The following is a 10,817-nucleotide window of genomic DNA, read 5'->3' as shown; positions in this document are numbered from 1 at the left end:
GAATATTCTATGGCATTAAAAGCAATTACCCGTTACAGAAAATTTGACATTTATGTTCACCGTTACATCTTCATCAATGTCTCTCATAATTTACACTAAAGAAGGCCACGATTCTAGGACCTTCTTCCTTAGACATACTATAAATAGTGAGATCAGTTGTCATTATAAAGGACACGAATTTTCTAGCAAACTTACGCTACATTCTATACAAAGCTTAATACAATCTAACCTTCTTACTTTTTTGATTTTGTTGTTGTTGTTGTTGTGCCTGGAAACCTTGTTCCCGGAACTGTTACTTCTGTTGTTTCGTCTATATACTAAGGCTAAATATTGCATAATTCTTCGATTATTTTATTATTTCATGATCAAATTAATTCATTTGTCTAGAAATCACGTAAAAATTCAACTGTACCATTTTACTGGTAAATAATTAGGTGTATTAGTAATGCAAGGATTAGTAATGTAGAGAATATTTCTTATTCATTGTTTGGTGTAGTGTACTAATAAAATTAAAAAACATTGCATAATTTTTAGAAATATTAGTTGTTAACAAAAATGCCCTTCATACTCTTTAGTTTTAAGGGACATTAAGGACAATTTCATCAACTATGCTAATGCATTCTTTAATAGCCTTGGTATTGCTAATACCATGGTTTGTTATGTATTAGTTATACATAGGATAATACCAAATAGATTGTATAACTAATACTTGCATTAGTAATACATAGGTTGAAAAAGTGTACCAAACAAGGGATTTAATAATATCAAAAACTAATGCATGCATTATCTTTTCTAATGCATCCTACCAAACGACCCCTTAGTCTTCTAACACTTGCGTGTTCTACACACAAAAAGGGCAAGTGAATTCAAAAAAGAATTATGTTTGAAGCCTTATATTAACACTTGCGTGTTCTACCAAACTTGTGCTTTCTTTTCCTTTGTTTTTTTAGGTAAAATGAAAACATTTTTCTCCCTATTATAAAATAAAAGCAATTTAGTAAAACATGAACAAGAAATGAAGATAGAGAAAAGGAAGAGATTTTCTTCTTCAATTGTGTGTATTTTCTTATCTATTACAAGGCCTTTATATAGGCATGACAAATGAAGAAAAATATATCATTGAATATATCACTAATAATTTGAGAAGATCATGGAGGAAGAGTAGACATCCACCATAATTTGATTTTTCTTATAACACTCCCCCTTAGATGTCCATAGATAATGTGCCTCGTTAAAACCTTATTAGGAAAAAACCCTATGGGAAAAAAAATCCTAGTGAAAGAAAAAGAGTACATATGTTTAGAAATACGCCTTTTGGTTGCCTCGTTAAAAACCTTACAAAGAAAAGCCCAATGGAAAAAAAACTTGTAAGGGAAAAAGAGTGCATCGCGTATTAAATCCCCCTGATGAGAGCATCAATTCACATCCTTGAGCCTTCACGTCCCAATCTTGTACACAAGTTTCTTGAAGGTTGACGTCGATAGAGATTTGGTGAACAAATCCGCCATATTATCACTTGAACGGATCTGTTGCATATTGATATCACCATTCTTTTGAAGATCATGTGTGAAAAATAACTTTGGTGAAATTTGCTTTGTCCTATCCCCTTTTATGAATCCTCCCTTAAATTGGGCTATGCATGCTGCATTGTCTTCATACAAAATTGTAGGTAGTTTGTCACACTTCAAATCATATTTGTCTCGAATAAGGTGTATTATAGACCTCAACCATACACATTCTCGACTTGCTTCATGAATAGCAATTATCTCAACATGATTAGATGAAGTAGCCAAGATTGATTGTTTAGTCGATCGCCAAGATATGGCAGTGCCTCCACATGTAAACACACAACATGTTTGTGATCGAGTCTTGTGTGGGTCAGATAAATACCCAGCATCGGCATAACCAACAAGATCGGGATTGCAATTATTGCCATAAAATAATCCCATATCGGTAGTCCCTTTTAGATACTGCAATATGTGTTTGATTCCATTCCAATGTCTCCTTGTAGGAGCAGAGTTATATCTTGTTAAGACATTAACTGAAAAAGTTATGTCAGACCTTGTAATGTTAGAAAGATACATTAGTGCACCAATTGCACTAAGATATGGTACTTCAGGACCAAGAAGCTCTTTATTATTTTCATGGGGTCGGAATGGATGTGCTTTATCCATATAGAATCGCTTTAAAATCATTTTAGTGTATGTTGATTGATGGACAAAAAATTCCATCTTTCATATACTCAATTTGTAGACCAAGACAAAATTTTATCTTTCCAAGAACTTTTATTTCAAAATCTTTCTTTAAATAGTCTACTGCTTTAGGAAGCTCCCTAGGAGTTCCAATGATATTTAAATCATCAACATATACGGTGATTATAACAAATTTAGATCCAGATATTTTTATAAAGACACAAGGACAAATTGAATCATTCTTGTACCCTTCTTTCAACAGGTACTCACTCAGGCGATTATACCACCGCACTGATTATTTCAACCCGTATAAGAATTTTTGAAGATTTATTTAATAAATTTCTTTTAAACCTTAATATGCTTCAGAACAATTTAAATCCTTCAATGATTTTCATTATACGCATATCACAATTTTCTTGTAGTGCCAGATTAAAATCTGAAATGGCGACATCCACCACATGAGAATATATCTCTATATAATCAATGCCAGGATATTTACAAATCTTCTTGTGACACAAGTCGTCTTTATGTCTATCGACTTGACCTTCTTTTTTCCGCACAAGAATACATTTATACCTTCACTGGCTTTATACTTTTAGGTGTTGGGACTATCCGTCCAACTTCATATTTTTCAGATGAAATCAATTTTCATTGCGTATTTTTCATTTGGCCAATCATTTATCTATCCTAATTTCATGACAGATTTGAGCTCAAGATCCTCATCAATATTAATAATATTGAGCGCTACATTTGATTAGCAATATCGTCGACGATCATTTTGTATCGGTTCTACTATTACCCAATAAAGACATAACTTATTGAGATCTCTTTATCTTATTATTTTCAGGTACTTGAGCCTCTTCCATGAGGTCTTATGAAGTGTTATGTCGTGGTCCTCTTCTAGAGCATTTGCCTCCTTATTATGACCATCTTGAATATTTGTTTCTCTCCTTCTTCAAGGAGTTTTATCTTTGGAACCTATTGGTCTATTATGCTTCATGCATGCCATAGACAATATTCATTATGAACTTTATTTTATTTGGAGCATTAGCAGCTGAATATGACATTTAGCTCTGGGTCAGCAAATATGCCTATCAATATTTTGCAAATAAATTATCACTTGAACTTCAAGTTCACATTTTCTCGTACGAGGATCTAGATATACTCATAATAATTCATTACATGCATTATTTTTTCAGTTGCCCATTTTCTCCCCCTATTGTTGGGATCACCAACACATATCCCTAGCCTTATTTGGGGATCCATCTTTATGTATTGTGGTGGAATAATTAAATCATATAGCACATTCATATTTTTAGATGGAAATTATTTGGTTCCTGACCCTGAACTGATTGTGATAGGGAGAACTTATCATAACTTGGCTAGATACATACACGTGATGTTGTATATTAAATAATATATCACATACCAAATTTTATTTTGGCAGTTTTGTTCTCATAATCAGTGATTTAGATATAATTAGAGGCATATAATTTCTGCTAAACCAACTTGGATTTAAACCAGTATTATCAAGATAAATCATCATAATTTATATTCTGGAACTGTGCTCTAATAATTTGAGCAATCAATCTTGCAAAAGACAAACTGCAAGTTGATACGCATGTGACCATAGAATATATGCATCTATTAAAATCATATAATAGTAAACGGTCCACATAGAAAGTGACTGTACCCATATATTTATCACCTTTTATTCGTTCCATAAATCAAGGGATTCAATCCCAGCCTTAACTGGTATATCAAGAGAATAAGCAGTAGAAGAGAATTCTTGAAGAATCTTATATTTCTTCAATATATGCCAATGTAATTCTCAATTAATTTTTTCCATCATAATTGAACCGAGATGGTCAACCTGTCATGCCAACTAATATTTATTTCAATAAACCTCTAGTTTACTTGTGGATTGTGATTGCATCATCATGCTTATACTTGTGTAGTATAAATAGAAGAAAAGTCAGGCTACCTTCATATTTACCCGGTATAGTTATAATAATATAAAGATATTCAATCTTCTTTTCACTTATAGTCTCAATATGCCAGCCACTTTGGCTAATATATTTGTAAATCAAAATGTTTCTTTTGAGACTTACTACAATATTAATGTCATGAACAATTTTATTCATATAGGTAGTAACAAATTAGTTCTTTTAGAGCTCTTAACTGCCTTTGTACTACAAGATCTTTTGTCACACCATCCATATAATGAATGTCTCCTTCACAAAGAGAATCATATCATAATAATTGTCATGTTCAAAATCATCATAAGCAAAATAATTTCTTGCTTTAATTTTACTTTTAATAACTTTCATAAGGCTTGACAAAATATTTTTTGGCGTATCACATGTATGCGACCAATGATATATTCATGTAACTACACAGTAATATTCATTATCTTTCTTTGTCTCAAACCTCCCTTAGAGGTGAGTTGTAGTATTTATCCAACCATGCACAAGTACATTATTATGCATAATCTTTATCACATATATATTTTTACATTCACTTTCAGGAATGAGTATGCATTCTCAATCTTTATCACAAGTCACATTCTCTTCAAAGAATGGAGTATAATCATACAATGTGCTTTATTTTATTTATTTTTTCATTCCAATTTGATGGTAAATATTGTCTTGTTCTCCCTTTTTATAATTACCATAGTGATAACTATTATTATTTTGGCATTTCGCACGCCCACGTTCATTGGTTAACCACTTGTCTTTATTTAGACTTATCATGCACTGCTATCACATTCACTTCAAGAATGGAGCAAATCAAGTGGGACAAGCTTCATGTTTTTTCATGAAAAATATATTATTTTTTCTTTAGTTGTTGTTGTTATTATTATTATTATTATTATTATTATTATTATTATTATTATTATTATTATTATTATTATTATTATTATTATTATTATTATCATTATTATCAATATGGTACGTTAGGAATCAAACTCAATGTCTTACCCATATAAAGGTATGCTAGGCCATAATGCGTTGGGACTTGAATCCAACGTTCTTTCATCAACATAGTGCGTTGGGACTTAAACCCATCGTCTTACCCTCAATCTTTGGCATAATAGGTCAAAATTCACTAGGACTCGCACTCGAGCCTTTAAAATATTATTACTTCATAATTATAGGCATAAGTAAATTAACTTTCAACAAGACATATATAACTATTTCAATCTTGAAACAGTTCCTCTGCAACAAAAATGCTAGTTAGGATATATGCCAAAAAAATTTTAAATGATACAGTCACTTTTACATTTTAATAAATTAATTAGGAAAAATGTGCAGATAACCTACAACCACTTACATTTCAAAGACTATAAGAACTTCACCAAAAAAATTCAATACGGAGGAATGAGCCTTATGTTTCCAGCAAAAATGATTGTACATTTGAATGCCAAATTTGCAAGGTACTGTAAAATCTCCTACATATTTGATAATTTTGCTTTCAATGAAATACATCATGTGATGGTAAAAATATTATTACTAAATTACCTTAATAATCATCTATCATAGTATGTAAACGGTCAGAACATATATATACATTGGAATATTATCTTTGTCCTATAAGAGATGTAGCAAATAAAGACATACCTTTCCGGTTCTTTATTTCACTGGATATAATTGAAAAAATTTTTTTAACTAAATACTGCACATAAAGTTAATGCAAAGATATGAAAGTATGAATGGGTTTAGATGGATGTAAAACTTATCTTTGTATTATCATCCAAAATATTTTTCATTGTACTTGATCTCATTGTCTGCTTATAATTTACATAGTCTTGACGTAGAAGATCATGAAATGAGCAATTCGTACTGATAACGTGTTATAAAATAAAAGCAATTTAGTAAAATATTAACAAAAAATGGAGATAAAGAAAAGAAAGAGATTTTCTCCTTTAATTGTGTGTATTTTCTTATCTATTACAAGGCCTTTATATAGGCATGAAAAGTGAAGAAAAATATGTCATTAATCATTTGAGAAGATCATGGAGGAAGAGTAGACATCCACCATAATTTAATTTTTCTTATAACACTCCCAAAAGTTATTAGCATTTTTTGCTTTTCCAAAAGCCATGGCCTTTGACAGGATTATTGTTAATACAAGGGTCTAGCTTCAACCTTCTTTCCTAAGCCTCCCTAAAGTGAACGTTTATAGTGAAAATAGGAAGAAGATGGGGTAAATTTGTAATTGTAAGTGTTTTTTAAAGTTAAGTACACATGTCACGACTCTAATAGTGTGTCACATACACTTAAAAGGTTTGGTTGGTAAAAGATTGTGTATAAATAAGGAGCGTGTCAAAAGAATTTGGCTACAAGTTCTAAGAGTAAACTATGTATAAAGCGTAATTAAGTTTAGCGATAATATAATATTACGTATTCCGACCGACTATATTTTACTAATTTGAAGAATTGAATAGTTTAATTCAAGATTCTAAAATATTTATATTGAAATAAATTACCAAATTTGAAAATGAGACCTACTATATTCTTAATGTAACCATATAAGAAAATAATGAATCTTTTTATATTAATAGTTTTTAGATATTGATTGTAATTTTTTGACAGAGGTGGAAGCTTTAAAGATCCAAAGGTTAATTTTAATAGGAAAAAATAATTTTTAAAAAAAAATAGAAATAAGATTTAATGCATTTCTAGTTCTAGAAAATAGTGGAATTTCATATGAACTAAAAAGACTTGTGAAATGGTATTTAGAATTTTCCTAATATGACTATAAAAGGCAGAGATAATTACTTGGAAATAAGATTTAATTATTTTTTAAAATTATTATGACAAATATAAACTCGAAAATAGGAGTATATTTTTTCCTTCATTTAAATTCAAAGGAGCAGCCCGGTGCACAAGCGGAGCTCGGGGAAGAGCCGGATCATAATGTAGGGCAAGACTCATTAGAGTCTTAACCTATATTTTTACAAGGGCCTGTTTACATGGCTTGAACATGTGACCTCCTCCCCTTCCTTCATTTAAATTCAAAGAAAGACGGGAAATGAAAAATAAAAATAACAACAAAGAGAGTGATCCTGGACCACAAAAAGATACCAACTTGTCACGACCCAAAATTCCACCACAGGCGTCGTGATGATACTTAGTCTCTAAGACTAGGTAAGCCGATTACAATTTTATTTCGAGTCATTTTTTTTAATTTCAATACAAGTGTCAACACTAACAGCAGAAATATCAAACAACCTCCCAAGACTGGTAATACGGAGTCACGAACTCTAACTGAATACATGCAATAATCTCAAGGATAGAATATACAATACTATTCGAATAAGAGTTGATAGTACAATATAATGGAAAGGCTCCAAGGGACTGCGATGACCAAGCAGTCCTACCTTGAATCCTTACGAACACACTCTAATCTCTATCTGAATCCGATATCTCCAATACCTGGCTCTGCACAAATTTTTTTGGTTCGGAATCACTCTCTTTGTTGTTATTTTTATTTTTTCATTTCCCGTCTTTCTTTGAATTTAAATGAAGGAAGGGGAGGAGGTCACATGTTCAAACCGTGTAAACAAGCCCTTGTAAAAATGTAGGTTAAGACTCTAATGGGTCTTGCCCTACATTATGGTCCGGCCCTTCCCCGAACTCCGCTTGTGCACCAGGCTGCTCCTTTGAATTTAAATGAAAAAAAAAATATACTCCTATTTTCGAGTTTATACTTGTCATAATAATTTTAAAAAACAATTAAATCTTATTTCCAAGTAATTATCTCTGCCTTTTATAGTCATATTAGGAAAATTCTAAATACCATTTCACAAGTCTTTTTAGTTCATATGAAATTCCACTATTTTCTAGAACTAGAAATGCATTAAATCTTATTTCCATTTTTTTTTAAATCAATTTTTCCTATTAAAATTAATCTTTGGTTCTTTAAAGCTTCTACCTCTGTCAAAAAATTACAATCAAATATCTAAAAACTATTAATATGAAAAGATTCATTATTTTCTTGTATGGTTACATTAAGAATATAGTAGGTCTCATTTTCAAATTTGGTAATTTATTTCAATATAAACATTTTAGAACCTTGAATTAAACGACTCAAATTAAGATTTCCTAGTACCACCTAGGGATGTGGTGAATAATTGAGATTCCTTTAACTTTAAATAGATGTCTCGATTTCGAACCGTAAAAGTTGAGAAGTTCTTGGTAGAAAAAGTTTTACGTCTCTTACTTAGCCTACTTGGTAGCGAAATTCAGATAAATCCAGCTATTGAGTTCTGAATATCGGATAAATAAAAAAATAGATAATACAGCGGTAGCAAGTTTTTCGATGAGAAATTAAATTATATTCTGAAGTACCATGACAAGAATTTTCTAATTGCCCAATTATTGAAGGAATCTTTACACAAATAGTCGGCCATAATTATTTTTTTACATTTTCTAGTCATATACATAGTTTATACATTAATTATATATAATTATATACATGTAATACATAAATTATGCATAGATTATATATCCACCGGCTAGTTTTAGTTTAAGCGGTTGAGTGAACGACTATTTGAGTTAATTCTTCTATAAATGGCTAGTTGTAAGTCTCTTTGTAGTAGTAAGGTTTGACTTTTTCACACTAGTTCTTTTTCTAGGCAAGATAAAGTAAGTTTCATCTTTTAGACACACTAGCAATTTAAAAAGTTCATTCAAATACAAAATTTAATCTATGTGTTTATCCTGATACTTATAAATCAGCTATAGTAGATAGTCATTGCGATTTTCAAAAGTATTATATGGATTTAGAATCAAATTAATCATATAATTAGGGAGCAAAAAATCAATAATAGTGATGTAGATGTGGAATCCACTTACCACTAATCATGGCTCCTCAAATTTTTGGCATTAAAGGAAAAGGAGATATCACTTTATTGATTTATTCTAAGCTAATACCACCGGCGATAATGACTTTTCTAAAGTGTTTTTCTAAAGTTGAATATTTATTTAATATGATAATAGTCAGTTTTGATTGTAGATATTTTTTAGGACAATAATTTTTTTGGTGGTTTGTTGGCCAGTAAAAATTATTTTTTAAATATATTTTATATTAAGGTTGAAGGCGGGGAATTTTGGAATATTTGTATGACTTCGAATCGTGAAAACAACCATTAATACTTATATTACGATAAGTTATCTATATCACACCCCTTGGGGTGCGATCTTTCCCTGGACCCTTTGTGAACGCTAGACATTTTGTGCACCGGATTACCCTTTTTAGTTTATACTAAGGTTAATAGCAAGTTATACTAGACAATCGGAGAGTGTGTTTTGATACTCAGAATTAATAATAATGTGTAAGTGTTAGTTGGAGCAAATATTTTCTGTAAAAATGACTTTCGTCCTACTAAAATAGCTGTTCCATCCTTCTTCTTTTTTGTCTTCTGCAAATTGATGCCCATTATCACCACTTTTAGTAGGCAAGAGTAGGTTGCTCTAGTGGTGAGTACCCTCTACTTCCAATCAAGAGATTATGAGTTCCAGTCACCCCAAGAGCAAGGTGGGGAGTTCTTGGAGGGGGGAGTCGAGGGTCTATCGGAAACAACCTCTCTATCCCTAGGGTAGGGGTAAGGTCTGCGTACACACTACCCTCCTCATACCCCACTAGTGGGATTATACTGGGTTCTTGTTGTTGTTGTATCTATCACTTTTAATCCGTGTCAAAACTTATTTACATTCGATAGCCGAAAAAATATATAAAATTTATATAATTTTTATATATAATATATATATATATATACAAAAATATACACTTTTCGATATTTTAAAAATGACTATACAGTATCAGTTACCCAACTAGTTTCCTGGAAAGTCCAAAATGATGTAGTTCAATCCCTCGTTATCATCCCTTAAAGTGGTGGATTTGCGTCAACTTAGATATTTCTGCAGCTTGAAATGGCCTCAGCGGCACAGCCCATAATAATTGGCTTTATATATGTTAAGTTTCTTGGAAATAGACCAGAGTGGGTTGCTCCGGTCGTAAGCACCCTCTATTTCCAACCAAGAGGTTGTGATGGTCTATCAAAAACAACCTTTCTATCCCAGAGTAGGGGTAAAGTCTGCGTACACACTACCCTCCCCAAACCCCATATATAATGCTTTAAGTAAAAAAAATGCCATTTTTGGAGAAAAAGTGAGCTTGGTAAAGAAACGGAGGAGTTTCTGTTATGACCCCAGTTTCACTTCATAAAATATCGTGATGACACCTAGTCTCTAAACTAGGTAAGTTGATTTCTATAACAATTAAGCCTATTTTTTTAATAATGAGGATTCGAAACATGATTTAATATAAATGCCGAGATAAAAGTGGAATAAGCCTACGTGGCAACAATCATAATAACCTCCAAGACTGGTAATACAGAGTCACAAACTCTAGTTAAATACATGTAATGATCTCAAGAATTGAAATAAAATATTGTTCAAATACAAGCTGACAGTACAAAGAAAGAAAGAACCCTAATGGACTGCGACGACCAAGCAGCTCTATCTCGAATCCTTACGACCAACAAGCTAACTTTGCCCGAGTCCGATATCTTCAGTACCTGGCTTTGCACAAAAATATGCAGAAATATAGTATGAGTAC

Source organism: Nicotiana tomentosiformis, chromosome 4, assembly GCF_000390325.3.
Source record: "Nicotiana tomentosiformis chromosome 4, ASM39032v3, whole genome shotgun sequence".
NCBI classification, from domain to species: domain Eukaryota; kingdom Viridiplantae; phylum Streptophyta; class Magnoliopsida; order Solanales; family Solanaceae; genus Nicotiana; species Nicotiana tomentosiformis.
The sequence above is the reverse complement of the archived record's forward strand: the minus strand, read 5'-3'. Positions refer to the sequence as shown.